General features: G+C 37.9%; 1 protein-coding gene across 3 annotated transcripts in view; it reads right to left on the bottom strand.

The window, feature by feature from the left end:
- The window catches only part of LOC149232657 (putative proteasome inhibitor), a 126,608-nt gene that overhangs the window by 36,798 nt on the left and 72,874 nt on the right, over positions 1-16,936 (bottom strand). The window lies entirely within an intron of this gene.

Below are 16,936 nucleotides of genomic sequence, written 5' to 3'. Positions count from 1 at the left end.
CGAGCTTCTCTCCATCAACCAACCGAAGAACCTTTACCAAAGGTTCTGAAATGGCACACACCTCCTCTACTCCTGCCCAAAAGCTCTGATCATATGAAACTAGTCTGCATATGCCCTCTCCCTCCGGTTTGCGACTAATAGATAAAGAACGCCATTCCGCTGAGAGAAACATGCTCTTCACCTCCCACATAGAATTCAACAGAGACTGAAGAGATATGAAAGTAGTGGCAAATCGTGTAATGGCAGGCCGCACCAACTCTTTTTTGTTGGTGAATTTTCTCATCAAGCTAAGCACAGATGAATGATTATAAATAAATTTTGTTATGCTCTTGGATGATTCAACAATATCCCTCACAGTAGGAATTTTACCTATATCCTCCAACATCAAGTCAATGCAATGAGCAGCGCAAGGTGTCCAAAACAAGTTAGGATACCTCTCCATAAGCATCTTGCCAGCTGCAACATAATTTGCAGCGTTGTCCGTTATGACTTGGACAACATTGCTTGGGCCTACTTCCTGAATGAAGATGTCCAACAACTCACATAATAAACGTGCATCTTTAATGTGGTCAGATGCATCAACAGATTTCATAAACATTGTCCCCTTGGGACAACTAACCAAGAAGTTAAGAAGGGTCCTACCCTTCTGATCAGTCCAACCATCTGACATGACTGTGCATCCAGTGTGCTCCCATGATGCCCTAAACTCTGCCAATCTAGCAGTGCACTCAGTCTTTTCATCTTGAAGAAGAGGCCCTCTCAACTCTGCAAAGGTGGGGGCTTTGTACCCCGGGCCAACGACAGCAACAGCATCAAACATAGGCTGGTAGAATGGGTTTGTCTTGGCAATGTTGAAGGGAACATCGCTCCATAGAAGACACCTACTGACCAACTTGTCAGCTTCTGCCTTTTCCTTTTTTTTCAATGATGATCTAATCCCAGGTTGTGAACCAGCTGCTGTTCTAGGAACAAAAAAAGATGAGATAGAAGGATGAGTACCACTACCCAATGTACCCATGGGTGAGGAAGGTGATGCTGCTATAGAAACATTGCCACTCTCAATTCCCCCCGCTCTTGAGCCCCCTGCAATTTGGTTTCTTAGTGTTGCCCTGGTGTCTTTTCCTTCCTCTTTATCCATCAATGATTGAATGGCCCGTCGGATGATTTCTGGAGTTGTCTCTTTGCAAAGTTCAATATTTTGGCCTGGAATTTGCCTCAAATGGAATTTTAATCTGTTGATGCCTCTTGACATATGCTTTCCACACAATTTGCAAGTCAAATACATTCTATTGACCGTCCCAGTTTCAGGTATAACATCAGGCTCACCAAACTCCCACATAGAATCCAAAACCCTCGGCATTTTGTTTTAAACTTTGAGCTGGAATTTAAAGTTTAAACCTGGGCACAAAAAGAATGGAAACAAATTCAAATCAGCAAATTATAATTAGTAATTTACTAATTTGTATTGCACTCAGAATTTAGAAACAAATTAGTAAATAATAAATCATAAATGTATGTACAGTGAAATAATTTATTACAGTCATAATTTATTAAATAATTTATTACAGTCATAAATATTAAATAATAACAATAAAATAAATATAAATAAATTATGTTAGACATAAAAATCCAAATTTTTTAGTAACGAGAACATTTACAAAACACTTGGAATCCCTTCAAACTGCAACAGTTAGTGATGAGATTCAAGTGGCAGCAAAGAAGTCAAGAAACCAATGATCACAACAGTGAGAGAAGCAGCCCAAATCACACAAGAAAACACTTACCCAAGATGCAAAAGATGCAAAGAGTGAATGCCCAATGAGACAAGATGACTGTCAACTAGTCTATTCTTTACACCACTGTCATGTCTATGATCAGACCTTACAGTGCCTATATCAGACCTCAAATTAGAGTAACAGTCCTCCCAAAAATCTCAAGAGATGCCAAGTAATGCAAGCTCAACCAATGCAAATGATATGCCAATGAAAATAGACGACTGTTAATTAGTTTTATGCCACTGTTACATATTTATGTCACTGCTGTATGTGACTTACTGTAGCTGTAGGTGATATATCAGACCTCTGAAATGTCTATGTCAGACTTGTAAAACTCTGAAATTTAATACTTCAGTTCTCTACAAACCATGAAAAATGCCAAGATGAACAAACTAACCAATGCCAATGATCTTATGATGATTGTCAATGAATTTTATGGCACCTTTGTGTTACTGTATGTGTTATTTAGGACTGTTATAAGACTGTAATACAAAGTTCAAAGTTTAGACCTGACTCTTCTACCCAACTTCGGACCTCTGGCAAAAGATTTCAGGACAGTCACTATAACTCAAAGTTCAGAGTTCCATATGGTGGTATCTTATGTGATACAGAGTTAAATTTCTTTAAACTTTCATGATTAGAGATTTGCTTGAGTGTTTTCATGATTAGAGATTTGCTTTGAGTGTTACGTAACAGTTATAAAGTATAAACTATAAACATTAAAGTTTTAAACTTACCTTGTCACCTTGCCGGGCTTGACGGCGGACGCTTGCGGCTAGCAAATGCACACCCACGGGCCACAACTTCTTCGAACTGGAAAGTTGGAAACCCTCGTTTCTCCTCCACAGCGAACAAGCCAGCCCAAAACACAATTAAAAAATAAAACGACGAATTCTGGTTTTTATGCCCGCGGACGAAATTTTTTTTAACTTAGCCGATTTTTTGCCATCGACTCCCGATTTAATCGGGAGTAATTCGATTTAATCCCGATTTTTTCATTTTTTAAAAAGTCGGCAAAAAGTCGGCCGATTTAATCCTTTTTTTGAAAAAATCGCATTTTGGGGAATAAATCCCGATTTTATCGGGACTTTTTCCACACTGACAATTTTTGTTGACACATGTGACAATCTATACGACATAAGCATAAGTAGTGGAGATTATACTTTTACCTCACAATTCACCGTAAAAACCTTATTTTTTGACAATAGTGACATTGTTTTGGGCTCGCCCTGGATGGAAACTCTAGGGTTCTTTATTCTAAATACAAAAAAGAAGTTTTTGACATTTTCCCACAAGAAAAAGAAATAACACTCCAAGATGTTACACTGAAACCAAATTCAATAACGCCAGAGGATATATAAGATATTTCAAAAGTGGTTTCTCAAGAAGGTAAAAAAGCATTACAAAATATGCAAAATGAAATTGACAAAATCATTGTTGATAAAAATGAAAAAGTTTCTCGACTTAAAAACCATAGTGAAAAATTACTGACGCAAATTAAGAAACTTAAGAAGGATAAGAAATCATTAGAAAACAAGGTACAACAACTTATCGAGAAGGAAGCGTCAAATGTAGGAATTCAAGTTGATGACAAAATAACAGATACCGATCCAGTGAATATCGCAACTCAAGAAGAAGACAAGTCAGTTGAAGAAATGACACACTTAGATGTTGCAGTTCAGACAATGAACATCCCAAGTGAATGTTCCATAACCAACTCGACAACATCTTCGCCAAAACAAAATCTAAAAATTGCCACATGCCCAATAAGTGAAAATCAAACCAAAAAAGCTTCGTATCGACATCTGAATCACGAGAGTAGACAACTCAATGAAGCTACCTATATGTACCATTCAGAACTGAAATAATAAATTGATGTTCCAGATAATAGTGATATAACCTCAATCCAGTGTTATGCTAACAAGTCATTACAAAATTCCAGTGATCACAATACTACACAGAAGATTAATCTAGGATGGTCTGATCCCTTCTCAGTGTGACAATTTTGTTTGTCACTTACAAGATCATATCAGCTTGTATCGACGAAGATGACTATTCCGAGACAGAAAGACATTCGAAGCCGAAAAAGAGATCAAGTCTTTTTCATCGACAAGCTTTGAGGGCAAAGCTTTTTGAAGAGGAAGGCAATGTTATGAATAAATATATAGGAAATAATGTAAATGATAATAACCAGAAATAATTATTAGTTGATTAATAATTAAGTTGAAGAGTCATGTCAAAATGAGACATGACTCTCCATGAAGAGACACTTGCTTGGTATATAAGCAAGCCTCTCGTTCTTATTGTATAATCATTCTTATTCACACATTTAATATATAATATTTGTATCCTCATGGATATCTTTATATTCCAAGTCTTCTGGAATAATTAATCTGAAGAAGGAACTAAAATGCCACAACACAAAACACTTTGCACAACAGAAAATGTATAGCAGTGAATCAATGAAGTACACAAAATTTTGTCAACCCAAAACTTGTTATATTAGAATACTTAATACAACAAACATAGGGCTCTCGTACCAAGGATCATGGCCCTTACAATTAGCCCTGATACAAGGAAAACTAGGGCTTGATGTCTATTGAAATTTCCAAGTCTGACACGTTAGAAATCCCTACTGCATTATCTGGTTTTCTTTCTCCTACTTGTTTATTCCATTAACAAGTTATAATACAAGGAAAACTCGGGCTTGATGTCTATTGAAATTTCTAAGTCTGACACGTTAGAAATCCCTATTACATTATCTGGTTTTCTTTCTCCTACTTGTTTATTCCATTAACAAGTTATAAATATAAATACTGAAATAAACACAAATGCAACCTTAACTCATATACAGATCAGCAAATGAAATACTGAGACAAACACACAAGGGACATCATTATTTTTGGACAAATGTCACCAGAAAAACCAAATGCGGGAAAACCGGTGCAACAGTTCTAAGGGTTTTATTATTATGCAGATTCTTGAGTACAACTAGGGTGCCAGAAATGGCTCACCCAACAGAGATTGTTACACAGCAATAATACCTCTTCTCAGAGACAGATATTCAACCTCTCAGCTCTAGTCTGCCCCACGAAAATCCTTTCGACGCTTCCTCTTAGCCCTGTGTCAGCCCTGCTAGCTTCAACTCAGCTCCTGAAGCCTCTATGTCAACCTCCTGGCACTCTGCATTAGCTCTCTAGCCCTCTGCGTCACCCACGTAGGCCTCTCAGCCTCTGCGCAATCCCCAGTTGCCTTTGTGTGGCTCCTGTTGCCTATCCGTAGCTCTAGTTGCCTCTACGTAGCTCTAGTTGCCTCTGCGTCAGCCTCTTCGGTCATTGCGCTAACCATTTGGCACTATCCCTGCCTCTCTGTTATGTACTCACTGCCCCTCGCTACAACAGACCACTATCTCAAATTTTCTCAGCAAACCCTGCTCCAGAAAATCGAATTCGCTGATCCACTTGGTGTATCTCCAACAAACCCTCAAGCCTCCTCTTATACTTTTCCTGTTGAGTCTTCAATGACCGAGATCAAGTCCCTAATCAACGGCTAAGATTAGACTTGGCTTGATCCATGTCATTTAGAACATTCTCACCCAGTTTTATATTAATACCCATTAACATTTTAATTTTCCTAAGTTTTGACTTAGGACCCCCATTAAAAATATTAATTATTTTAATATCTCTCCAACCGGGTGGAATTTCCCCAAACCATTTCTGGGTCTTGGATCTTATGTGCCTTAGCCTCTCCACTAATTTTCATGGCTAGAGCACATCCGATGCTACCACAAATCAACGATGTCCACTACGTATGACAATCAATCTACCCTTGAACAAGACACACTTAACTTACTCGCTGAAGAAGTGCTTACACCAGCCCTTTTAGTCCACTTGCCTTGAACACCTGGTAGGTCCTTTGCCACCTATACGCGCATAGATCTTGTTGCTCCAACACCTCTGCCACAGCTGCTCACAAATTCCTCTACAACTTCAAATTTGCTTGCATGATCAGCACCTCAAACTGCCTTCTATCAATGGCACTGCTTCTCCAATGTCACTGAACTTAGGCCTTCTTGAAACTGCCTTCTAACAGTGATTGACCACTTCAATTAGCATTGTACTTAGGCTTCAATATGATGCCATCTTACAGACCTCTTGCTTCTCCAAAATGTTTGATCATAGGCTTCTACAAACAACCCTCTAACAATCTTCTTGTTGCTCCAAGATGACTGTACTTGGGGCACACTTGGACAACCCACACAATAATGACTCAACAGCACATGAGTAACAGTACTTAGGGCATATAGCAATCAGCCTCCTATCAATGATATTACACATCCAATATCACAGTACTTGGGCACCAAACTAGTTCTTCATTACAGCTCAATGTCTTCTACGCATCACTGTAGATAAGACCTCTTACAACATTGTCCAAAACCCTTATTGAACAGACTTTCACACTCAGCAATCATCAACTTAAAGACAACAAAACTTACCTCCTTTAGGAACTCGGCACAGCCCTAAGGATCCTCGGTCCTGGGCATGAACTTGACTAACATTTTCGGTCTACTTTACAAACCTCTACGGTCCCACAGTTCGAACAACTTTAGTCGCTTAGACGTTGTGATAACCTCCCTTATCAACTTATGATCTCCTTCGTTGCTCCTTGAGGGGACTTGGCCCTCACTTGACCTTGTCTTCCACCATCAACTGGGGTCTCCCTCCTTTAACCCACAGATTTCAACTCGGTGAAGCGAACAAAGTTCCTTATACAAATTAATTACTCCAGAAGACTTGGAATATAAAGATATCCATGAGGATACAAATATTATATATTAAATGTATGAAGAATGATGTTAATACAATGAGAGCGAGAGGCTTGCTTATATACCAAGCAGGTGTCTCTTCATGGAGAGTCATGTCTAACATTGACTTCCTCCTCAAAAAGCTTTGTCCTCAAAGCTTGTCGATGAAAAAGGCTTGATCTCTTTTTCAGTTTCAAATGTCTTCTCATCTCGGAATAGTCATCTTCGTCGATACAAGTTGATATGATCTTCTAAGTGACAAACAAAATTGTCGCACTGAGAAGGGATCAGACCATCCTAGATTAATCTTCTGTGGAATATTCTGATCACTGGAATTTTGTAACGACTTGTCATCATAGGACTGGATTGAGGTTACATCATTATTCTCTGGAACATCAGTTTGTTGTTTCTGTTCTGAATGGTCCTGATATGTAGCTTGGTTGAGTTGTCTACTCTCATGATTCGGATGTCGATAGGGAACTTTTTTGGTTTGACTTTCCCTTATTAGGTGTGAGGAATTTTTTTGATTTTCTTCTTGTGAGGATGTTGTTGAGTTCGTTACCAAACCTTCACTTGGGATGTTCATCGTCTGAACTACAATATCTAAGTGTGTATTTTCTTCAACTTGCTTGTCTTCTTCTTGAGTTGTGACATTCACTAGATTGGTATCTACTCCCTTATCTTCAACCTGGACTGCTACGACTGGAGACTTTGATACTTCTTGAGCAAGTTGTTCTAACTTGTCTGTTAATGACTTTTTGTCCTTTTTAAGCTTCTTGATTTGTGTTAATAATTTTTCACTATGGTTTTTCAGCCGAGAGACTTCTTCACTTTTGTCAGTGGTGATTTTGTCAACTTCCTTTTGCATATTTTGTATTACTTTTTTACGAAGAATTACTTTTGAGATTTCTTGTGTCTTCTGGCGTCACTAAATCTGGCTTCAAAGTAACATCTTGTAGCATTATTTTTTTCTTTTTGTGGGAAAAGGTCAAAAACTTCTTTTTCGTATTTAGAATAAAGGACCCTAGAGTTTCCATCCAGGGTGAGCCCAAAACAATGTCACTATCGTCAAAAAATAAGGTTTTCACAGTGAATTGCGAGGTAAAAGTATAATCACCAATACTTAGTTGTAGATTGTTTATGTCGTATTGTTTGTTACTTGTGTCAGCAATTTTTTTCGATTATAGTCAATTCAAGAATTACTAGTTGGTTAGCACATTTAGTACTAACATAATTACTATCTTCAATAGGACTGATAGAGATTATAATATCTCTTCTTGCCAGTGATCCTTTGATTTTAAATAGTGTACTAACACATTTAATAAAAGTTTTTGGAAATCTTTCATTACGGTTGGTTCCCATTTTTATTTTTATTTTTTATTTTATTTTTTTTTTTTGCTTTTAAATAAATTAAATAGTAATGATAATAAAAAAAATTAAATACTTAAATTAATTATATAATTAATATATATATACAATTTTAAATACATATAAAATATACTTTTAATTATATAATTAATTTTTTTTAATAACCTTTAACCATGAAACGTGACCGAAATATTTTCGTAAGGTCACGGCGTTTGACTCCAGAGAAAAAAAAAACGGTTGATGCAGATGTGTTGGTGTTGATTGACATATTAATGCAGGTCAAATGATTGGTACAATAGATATGGCGATCTTGGCTGGTAGTAGTAATTGTTGTAGACAATGGAACCATACAATATGACACTCGTTGAATAATAGATTGCAATCGTGATACAATGACGAAGGAAATTGCAGTGGCGCTAAACACTGGAAGGGTGATGTAAACGACTGGAAAACGGCTACAGTGTACAGTGTATAGGAGTTTTGTATGGATAGCGGTGGTTGTTGGTTGGTGGCAGAGGCGGACAGTCCGTCAGATAGCAGTGTGGACGGTGAAGTTGTGGGTGGTTGGTACTACGGCTTTGCCAGGCAGGGGCATCTCGATGATAGCCAGGTAAAAAAAAATATTTGTATTTTATATATATATATATATATATATATATATATATATATATATATATATATATAGATATATATATATATATGTTTACTTTTTTTCTTATATTATTTTTTGTATTTCGTTTTCTTTTTTATTTCCTGTATTTTTTTATTTATTTTTTTAATAATTTTTTTTGTTTTTTTAAATGGCCAAAAGCCTAACAGCGAAAGCTAGAGAAACTCCAAACTGGTAGCGAAATGCTAGAATTGCAACAATGTTGACGAATTTGATAACCAAAAACCTAGATTGGAGAACGAGCTCTGTGCAATGGTGAAATGGCCAAAGGATCGACTGCTCTGATACCAAATGAAGTGAACAAAGTTCCTTCTACATATTAATTACTCCAGAAGACTTGGAATATAAATATATCCATGAGGATACAAATAGTATATATTAAATGTATGAAGAATGATGTTAATACAATGAGAGTGACAGGCTTGTTTATATACCAAGCAGGGGTCTCTTCATGGAGAGCCATGTCTCATTTAGACATGACACTTCAACCTAATTACTAATTAACCAATCATTATTAATTATTATCATTTACATTATTTCCTATATATTTATTCATAACACTCGGCCTTGTCATAGAAGTTACCACATAAAATATGTACAAAACTATGCCCAGAATGCCATGATCAATGCTCCTTAAACTTAGCATGCCAGAACACAAGAAAAGAGAGAATCAAGCTGTCCCTCCTTCCTCCTAGCTCGGCTCCTTGAGGTCTGCGGCTACTTGTGCTTGTCTTCCTTTGATGAATTGCACTTATGATGATACCAAATGAACTTCATCTCATCTCTTCTTATATTGTTCTTAGTGGAGACATTTTCCACCAAGGGTCATGACATCTAGTTCAAGCCGAATGGAGCCTACATACAAAAAAACCCACTAACATTAGAAATAAAATTCTTTCATTTTACTTTCGCCCACACCATTGAAGCACTAAGTGCCCCTTAGTCCATAAAGGGTGCCCCTTATGCATCCAACGAATAAACAATCAATTTTTCCTTGGGTCTTTCACCCATGACCTTGGTACAAAGCCCACTTCTTAGGTACATTGCCCACAAGCCACATTTTGTGGGTCAACTCCTCACAAACCCAGTACCCCAGGGGTTGTGCGAGTACCTCCCAAGCTACACATTTCAACAAGATACACATGTTTGAAGTGTCATGGACTGATAAGACATACTGATGATCGAATTCAAACCAATGATCTAAATACGAAAGCAAGAGAATTCATGTTTATCACTATGCTATTTTGATCATGCATAGAAGCAAAATTCAATTGATATGGTTTACTAGAGGTCGAGCCAATTAATTTGAAAGGATCAAGAGAAATCATCTCTGTGAATAGATCTTGTGGACAAAATTTTCTAAATGATTCTAAAGGAAGCCTTGACTGTACTCACGCCACCTGAAAATTGTTCTTGATGGAGCTAGGTCTCTTCTAAGATGCTACAAAGAATATTGAAATGTCATTCCCTCCTTGGAGATTTGTATCTATGACTCAACCTGCTATATTTATCCTTGATGATAGTTGGAGGATGTTGTTCGAAGGATACAGAATACAAATACTCCAAAATTATAATACTTTTGCTTCATATCAAGATGGAACATCCTTGATTGTTTGATGACATGATGGATTTCAAATGCTAAGGCATAGGAACTCAATGGTTTTAGACATTTGAAAGAAAAATTTACATATGTCAAAGTCTATTGGAATTGCAGAAGGTGTAAATGAGAAATTGCAAATCTAGGGTTTGTAAACCTTAGAAGACTTGAAATCTTGGATGCAAATGCCCTAGGGTTTGTGGATAAAACACTAGAGTTGGACCTAGTTCAATGTTTCCGCTAAAAGAAGAAAAACTAGCTCATTCAAGGAAGGAAGAAAAGACTACGTAAGGATAATGAGTTTGCTATGACTTCTACAAGAAAACAAGGATCAAAAGGGAGTTGTCAAGTCCCTACAATCCTCAAAAGATTAGTTTATATATGTCTTCCTTGATTGCTATTGTCTTGTTGTTAGTTGGCCTCTGGTCTTTATTTATCTTCGTTGGGTTATAATCATTCTTCCATGGCCTCCTAGGGAGGATTGCAGGTACATCGTGAAGGCTGACAAGGCCCTAGCAGCAGATGGAATTTGTGGAAGGACGAAGCAAAGCTTGTGACAAGAGGACACTCCCAAAATCAGTAATTTGTGTTAAGAGATAATGTACTAGATGAGATCCTAGCTCAGAGGGAGTAGGCAGGCCAGCAAGTTTGAAGGATGCCTTGATGGAGATTTTGTTGAAGAAGTCAAGCAGATCTTCCAAAATGTAGTAGATGGCATCATAGAGAAGTACAAAGCAAAAAGTCATGAGGATTCTCCTAATGAGAGGGAGAGGACTATGAGGATACATTTGATCTTGCTGTCAGGTACACTTCCGTTAGAACTGTTATTTCTGTTGTTTCTATATGGATTGGAAATCTCATCAGGTGCACATGGAGACGACTCTCCTCAACGGAGTAAATTGAGGAACAAATGTACATAAAACTACCTCCGGTACAAGAGAGGAAATCTCATGTTTGCAGACTGAAGAAAGCTTTGTATGGACCTCAGGCATGGTATGGATATGTCAAGAGTCTTGGCTGACCTTGTTTTGATGGGAGCAAAAGAACTCATGCGATAAAGGGAGTAATCAAGCCCTCTTCACTGATAGAGGGATTTGACCTCTAGATTCAAGATAAAGGATCTTGATAGTAGAGGGAGCAACCAAGATTGCCGCAATAGGATATGTTTCAGGATGAGCACCCAGTTAGGGTGACCAGAAAGCAGTCATGATGATGGCTCCAACAAAGGAAGTCAGTCTGTTTATGGTTGAGCCAAGACATGCAACTCAACATGTGTTGCGGTACTTGCATGGTACAATTGGACATATAGATTGAAGTGATGAAGTGTGGTTGTTGGAATATACAAATTCAGATTGGGCAAAAAGTGCAGAAGAATTACTCCAATGAGCAAGAAGCAAACATCTGTCGCACTATGTTGGCTGAGTATATTGCAGCTTGGTTAGCAAGTTGTCAAGCAGTATGACTTCATAAACTACTTGCAAGATTAATTGTTCAAGTGTAGGTGTCGAACATGATGATAGGTCAAAGCACAATGAGATCTAGTACCAAGACATGGTACAGAAGGGTGCAGTATGGCTCCAGTACTATTCTATAGTCAAGTAGATACCTGACAAAACCTTTATCCCAGGATGAAGTCTTTATACCTCGTGGACAAGCTTGGAGTGATTAAGCATGTCTCTCTCAGAGAAAGGGAGTGATGAAATTGCATCATCAAGGACGGTCATTCTCCCTGGGTCAGGAGGACCAAAATTAGGGAGAATGGTCCAAAGTGTCAATGTGATAAGCATCAGGGACAGTGATTCTCCCTAGATCAAATATGTTGACCAGGAAATGGTCGACAAAGGACAGTCATTCTTCCTGGGTCAAGTATGTTGACTAGGATTAGGAAGAATGGTTCTAGAAGCTCGAAATTACTTAGTTGAGTGTGTTTCATCATCAGGGTCAGACTCTCTAGGTAAGTTGAGTGAGCACATTTAAGGCCTAAAATTACTCATGTAGAGTGAGGCCTTTGGGGTTTCACCATGGGTCAAAGAACTTGACCAAGATGATGGTGAACTAGGACTAGTCTGTATACCAAGGATCTGAGTGACCAGAATCATGGTGACTAGTTGATGCTAATGATGTACCATGGGTCAGAGGTACCGACCAGAATTATGGTAACTAGTTGATGTTGTTGATTTACCATGGGTCAAAATTGCCAACCAGGATTATGGTAATCAAATGATGTTGATGTTGATGATGAATTGTTTTAACCTTTTTCTTAGAGAAATTTGTCAACAAGAGAACATATGGATAGTCATTATGAATAACTCCCTAGCTAAGAGGGAGTGTTGAATTTTATAGCTATGGCCAATCTTCATAATTAATGTTTTATCCCTTCAAATATATGTAATAATAAATCCAAGACATGTTCTTCATGTCAGCTTCAAAAAGAGGGAATTTTGAATTTCTAAATTTGAGTTTTTGGCTCCAAGAATGTCAAGTTGGCCCTCCAAAAGATCAAGTCAGCCTGACCCTTCAGACACACCACTTTGGGTTCATCCAATCACTATATATACCCATTAGACTTCATCAATTGGGAGGCAATTCGGATTACTTTTGTTCAAGCAAAGGCTCACTTATGTTCAAGTCAAGGAAGAGAAAAAAAAGGGAAGATGGAGTTTAAAGGGAAGCCGAGAATCTGAGCAAACCTAATTTATGAAGCAGTAACAGATTGATTTCTAGGGCAGCAGGTCGAAATTTCAAGAGGCCGAAATTGTTTGTAGTTGACCAGGTTTGACCTAGGTATGCTTGTGGTCAGTTTGACTTCAATTTTGACTGGAAGGTCAGATTGTATCTCTTGTTGAATTGAATAATTTCTCTAAGGAAAAGGTGGTTGGGATTTCCCCCAAGTGGGTTTTCCCAAGGTAAAATTCTACATCTTATGTGTTTGGTTGTCTCTATATGATCCTACTAGCATTTTTGTTTCTACTGTTGAGATCTTTTGTGTAATTGCTTTATGATGAATGTGAACACAAGAAATATTAACATAAGAAATCATAAGAAGTAATTATCATATTAGAAGATCTTTGGAAAATCAACAAATGCAACCCTGAAAGGCAGATTACTAGCTCAGACAATTAGATTAGAAACTTGCCACAAAGTTACCCTTGGCAACAAATCCATTGTCACAAAATTTACCGTCGAAGCTCCCGATTTATCAATGAGTAGGATCTAGTTAGCCTACTATGAACAGCCACAATGGTTGCCTTCCAAACAGACTTAGCTCAAATCCCTTGACTGCAAGTCTAGTGCCTAAAACAAACCGCAAATCAATGCTTGTGCCAAAACAATTCTTTCCCTTATGCCTCGCTATCGTTTGGAAACCCAGAACTTGGGTTGTCCGCAAAAAGGTCGCAATTTTCCACAATTAGGCCTTGCGGCTGCGGCCCTACAAATCTCGTTGCCCAGAAAATTTGTAATGGCCCAATATTCCACAGAAATGCCTTCACTAACCTCAAAATGTACTCAACAAAACTGTAGATCAAATTCTACTGTCCAAAACAAAGCACAAGCCGAATCTTCCAGTTGAACGGAGAACGTCAAAATGTGCCAAATTCAGGACCAGAACTATTCCAATGACCTGTGCCAAAACAAGGAAAATAGGTGTCTAGGTAGGGTGGGATTAGCTCCACTGAAACTAGACAAAATGGATTAGATAGGTTGGGATCACGTTCACCGCAGTGTTTTAAAAACTCCGACTCGGTCGAGGGTCAACTCCGACTCCATATCAACTCGATCGGTTTGATTACAATGACTTGATCATTGTAAAAAATACATTAAATATTTATTTTTTATAATTAAAAAAAAACAAAACAAAACAAAAAAACATAATTTTAAAGATTTTCACTCATGTTTCCAAACACAAAGCTTTAGAATATAGATAGAAGACAACATATGATCAAAGTAGGCTCATGAATATATCCATTATATCAAATGGCACCCAATGCACTGTTCAATACATAAATGATGATGATAAAGAGATCAAAACAAAAACACCTAACCAAGGAGGCTAGAAATGGCCTCTACAACAAAAGTAAACTGTGAAACATCACTAGTCACCACTGACTAGTACTACTGGCTACTGCTAGAAGAGCCAACATCATCTGGCTCAACCTCTGAATTAGAGTCAGACAAGGAAACCCATGGCTCCTCATCATCATCTCCAACTACAACTGTAGAAGTGGTAGCACTAGCAGGCTGTGCAGCAGCTGCAAGCTGAGATAGATGAGATATGCGCTTCTGTCGTGGCTGAGCAGAGGAAGCGCCTGCAACTGGAGGACTTGGGGTTGGGCCTAAGGCTGGTACAAGTGGATCTGCATTCAACTGAACATTATGTTCGAGTGATGCCTCCACCTATAAATCCAAATCAAGATCCTCATCAGAATCAAACTCTGCTAGATGACTCTCCACTACCCAATCTAATGTTCGATCAATATCTTCCAACACAATGGGATCTGAATCAGGTATTTTGTTCAGCAATTGGTTGCGTCTGAGCCGGAGGTTGTATTGGACATAGACTAGATCATTTAACCGTTTTTTATCCAAACGGTTTCTCTTCTTCGTGTGAATCCTCTCAAAGACAAACCAATTGCGCTCACACTCAGTAGCACTACAAGTTTGACTCAAAATACGAATTGCAACCTTCTGCAATTGAGGACAATGGCTACCAAAAGCCTCCCACCATTGTGCTAAAAAAACATAATAGTGTAATGAGTTAGCTCAACAAATTATAAACAATTTAACAAAATAAGTATTAAGAATTTGAAAAGTGAAATTTTTGTTTACCTAGCTCATCTACTTCCCTTGCAATCTTTGTTAGGTTCTTCCCAAAGGTACCTGTGGCTTTGCTGAAGGTTGTGATCTGTCGATGTATCTTCAGTTGATCAGACTCCAATGGGATCATGCGATCAATGCAGTCAATCAAACCATCTCTAACCTCCCCACTCAAAGCTCCCGCCGCCTGAGCTTTATAATGATACCATTGGTTAAAAAAATACCCAGCTACATGTATAGGGCAATGGAGTTGATTGTTCCATCTTTCATCAATGATTGCCCAAATGGGCCCATACTTAGCCACTTTATCCTTGTATGCCCTCTTTATTTGCTCCTTTGCTTGATCCATAGCCTCATAAATGAAGCCCATAGCCAATCTTTCCCCATCCACCAACCACAACACCTTAACCAGTGGCTCAGCAACCTTTACAATCTCTGCTACCTTTCTCCAAAATATTTCTTTATTAACTTTCTTTTTCAATTCTTTGCCTTCCTGTTTGAGAGACCACTAGCTTTGATTCCATTCATCACTAGAAAATATCGTTTTCAAGTTTCTATGTTGTGAAGGCATAGATTGCAATGTCAAAAAATGAGTAGCAAATCTAGTGATGGCAGACCTAATAATATCCCTGCCCCCTGTGTGTCTCCTCATAAGGCTCAAAATCCATGAATGATTGTAGATAAGTTTTGTTATGCTTTTGGCATGATCTATAGTGTTTTTGACCCCTCTAATTTTCAAATATCCTCAAGCATGAGGTTTATGCAATGTGCAGCACATGGGGTCCAAAATATGATTTTGTGTTTTTCCTCTAACAATTTACCAGCAAGAACATAGTTAGAGGCATTATGTGATGACTTGAACAACATTAGCCACCGCTGCCACCCCCACCTCCTCAACAACCTCATCCAATAGTTGAAACAACAATTTTCCATCCTTCACCCTATTAGATACATCAATTGATTTTAGAAACATGGTTCCCTGTGGGCAAAAGATAAGAAAGTTTATGATGGTACGGTTCCTTTGATCAGTCCATCCCTCTGACATGATGGTACATCCTGTTCTTTCCCATGAGTATTTAAATCTTTCAAATACTCATTAATGGAGGAAATTTCTTTCTACAAACGATAACCCCTTATCTCATGCATAGTAGGGCCTTTGAAGCCTTTTCCAGCAGCAAATATGGCATCAAACATAGGCTCATAATATGGTGAACGGGAAGCATTGAAGGGGATATCATCATCATACCACCATCTACATATGTAATCACAAGCAGTCTCCCTCAATTCTTTCTTCCAATGGTCATCTAAAGTGAGCTACAAAGTTCTAGTTTCATGACCATGTGCATCTGATGGAGAGGAGGGTGTGACAGTGAAAAAACTTTTGATATCCATATCACCCTTATTTTTCATTTTACCCTTACCCTTTTCTTGAATAGACTCCAAAGAGAAAGGAACATATCGGAAGGGGTTGGATGCATCAGTACAAAGGATAGAAGAAGAACCCTCCCATTTTTAGCCTCTATTTCTTTTTGCCTAGCCTTTTCTTCTTTAAACTTCTCAAAGCTATTTAACAACTCCTTCCTAATCTCTCCAATTTGTGGTGATTCACATGGAGTAATTTGGCCTCTAATCCCTGCCAAGTGTTGTTTCAGCTTATTAATGCCCCCAAGACCATCCTTAATTTTTCTATGGCAAAATTTGCAATGCATTTGACTATCAACCATTCCAACATATGCCCAAGCAACATCTTTCACTCTAGGTGCCATTTTTGATTTGGAAATGAAAGGAAAAAAATTTGAAAATGAAAATAAAAGAAATAGCATTGCTTCAATGTTCATTTCTTTCACAAAAAACACTCTTTTCAATTTCCAGATTTGCATAAAAAAAAATAAGCAAAAACAAATTTT

This window comes from Pinus tabuliformis, chromosome J (genome assembly GCF_031772625.1).
Source record: "Pinus tabuliformis cultivar Carrire ecotype Pingquan chromosome J, CPIR1, whole genome shotgun sequence".
Lineage (NCBI taxonomy): Eukaryota > Viridiplantae > Streptophyta > Pinopsida > Pinales > Pinaceae > Pinus > Pinus tabuliformis.
The sequence above is the reverse complement of the archived record's forward strand: the minus strand, read 5'-3'. Positions and strand labels throughout refer to the sequence as shown.